At 37.6% G+C, this 2,789-nt stretch overlaps 1 protein-coding gene across 1 annotated transcript in view; it reads left to right on the forward strand.

Moving 5' to 3' along the window:
- wwox (WW domain containing oxidoreductase) overlaps positions 1-2,789 on the forward strand; it is a 171,459-nt gene that overhangs the window by 75,522 nt on the left and 93,148 nt on the right. The gene's annotated exons all lie outside the window — the stretch shown is intronic.

The raw sequence follows: 2,789 nt of genomic DNA on the forward strand, positions 1-2,789 counted from the left end.
AAAAAAAAAAAAGAAATCAGTTTTCCAGAAATACTCTCTTGTATATGGATTTTTTAAAATAAGGAAAAGTGCTCTTGTTAGTATGAACACGTAAATGAAGCAAATGATCATATCAATGCTGCAGACTGTCTAAGTAGGGGGTGTTTAACAACCTGTTTGGAGATGAAATTATACTTATTTTTTTTGTCCTTACCCTCTACAGCATCTTCTGTGTGTATGATGGTAAAAGTGTGTATGACAGTGATTTTTATCCTGCATTTGTTCTGTCTAATAGTTGGAGAAGCAGACCTCTCCTCTCCTGTCTTGTGTCCTGTGTGGCTGTGTGCAGACGGTGGAGTAAATCAATAAGTATTAACCTGTGACCTCAGCCACATACTTATAGGCCAGTCGTCGTTGCACACACATCTCTCATCAGTTTCACTTAAACACTGAGCCTCACTCAATAAGGCACAACACGCTAATTCATTTCAAAGATGGAGAGGCCCCTATCACAGACCTCTCTTTTGCCATGAGTTTGCACACAAACACGCATCAGGAAACTCAGACACAGCAAAATTAACACGAAAATAAATGATACAAACTTGATTTATTAGATACAATTTGCTAATTTTATGCAAGGATGCAAATTCCTCTGTCATTATTGGTAAATTTTCCAGCTTTTAAATAATATTGAAATATCCATGTTTTTTTTCTCTCCCAGGGCTAAGGTAATGTTTTCAAAATTCTTTCTATCTGTCCATTCACATCAGATCACATATTTGATCTATCTTAGAGAGATTGATTAATGAGTTATCATTACACGGGCTGATTTATTTTCACTTGATCTACTAATTAAAGGTGCAACAGACAGGGACTTTTCATTAACTTGTCATTATGAAGTAAATGTTTGCTCAACGTAATGACAATGGAAAAATGACACTGTTGGTGTCTAAATTGGTTCCCGATAAACTTCAATTTCACCCTGCAGTTTTCCCCCCTCCCTCTGGCTGCCTAGTCTTTTGGGAAAACAAGGACTCAATTTACAACCCAAATAGGTGCATCTGCAATTAGACGACCAAACATGATGGTGTCTTTGAGTTAACTTTCATTTGAACGGTTTCTATCACCTGAGTCTAAACCAGTCACATTTTGTTACAATGATACAAATGGAATTATCCCACTTTAACCTGTTAGCACATCATCTATTGCGTTTGTCTGTGTTCATGTACATTTTTATTGAAGCCATTCCAAAACAATAAATGTGTAAATGCACAAAACACTAAAACTGCATAGGTGGAAACTAACATAAATTGATGAGATCACACTTTATTATGTTGTTTTTAGTGTCTTAGATAAACTGGCCATTTACAATGCTGAGATTTTTATTTTTTGACACTCTTTGGATTTCAATGAAATCTTGTGGTTTGAAAAACCTGATCCAAGTGGAATGTCATTGAGCAAAATCTTTATTTTACCTTTAAGTTACTTAAAGAAGGAAACAGAGATTTGATTCAGTCTGTAGGAGCTCTTAAAGCATCTGACTTTCTTATGTATTTTTTATTTAATTTTCCATAATATTTTTCACACTCTTCTGCATTTTTGACATTGGTTGACTGATTTGTCAGATATTTTGTTTGTGCATGTGAAAAGGTGTGTGTACATGTCTTTTTATATGTGTGTGTTGAGCAGTGCAGTGTCAGCAGTATGTGCTGTGCGTATTGACCCAGGCCTGTCCTCTGCTCTGACTGGCTTTTGTCCCTAACTTGTCAGCTCCCTCTCTCTTGTTTCCCCCCTGAATTTCCTTCTGGATGGCTTGTGTTTTTGTGAACAGATCAGTTTTTTCTTATCTTTTGCGTCAGTTTAATTGTGCGCATTTTTTCACAGTTTTAATTGCATTTCTTTCATTGTAGCTTTATTCAGCATCACACACTTGGCATTGAAACACTTTCGTCTGATAGGTAAATATGTGTAGCACCTCAGTAATGCATATACAAGTTTACACAAAACTAAAATCTTTTTATTCAAATAAAACAAATTCCAAGTGATGAGCAGGGTCACGTAACACACACGAGAAAGTATAAGGAGTGTTTATTTACGAGCCTTGCCAAGATATGAAACCATTTTGTATCTCCTTCCTCTGATTGTGTAAATAAAAATGTTTCCTTTGTTCCTCATGTTTTGGATTATAAATTTTCTTATTTTTGCTTTTTGAAAGTTAAAGTTACTTGTATGTCGTTTTAATTTGCTCTGCCTTTTACTGCATCAGGATTTAAACAAACTGGAGCTGCTTTCAGAGGCACGTGAAAGGTTGCCCGCCACTAACAAACAAAGCTGATTTCCCTCATTTCATTTCATAATCCAATCAATCAGACTAATACAGCTTGGTTCCTTTTCTGTCTCCCGCCAAGCAACAAAGCATACATATTTACACGCACACACTTACACACACACGTGCAGAGAGCGTCCTAAATGCCTGTGAAGCGGGTCGTTCCAGAAGTGGAACTCACCCCTCCAACTCCCCCTTCCCCTCATGGGGTTAGACCACTCCATGTGTTATTGATTGCATTGCTGTTGCATGTTGTGCTCAATCATGTGCTCCATGCGTCTACTGTTGTCCTCTCCCACCTGGCCCATTAGATTAAGCTAATGCATTCATTCATTGATTGTTCATTACACTCAGACCTGATCAGCCAATCGCCTACCTGGTTTGACTCTACTTGACCGGTGAACCCTGGCTCTTGTGTCATCTCACCAGCTTTAACGTGTTAAACACACACACGCACATGCACACACACACACACACACACACA

This window comes from Nematolebias whitei, chromosome 10 (genome assembly GCF_014905685.2).
Source record: "Nematolebias whitei isolate Nwh7 chromosome 10, NemWhi1, whole genome shotgun sequence".
NCBI classification, from domain to species: Eukaryota; Metazoa; Chordata; class Actinopteri; order Cyprinodontiformes; family Rivulidae; genus Nematolebias; species Nematolebias whitei.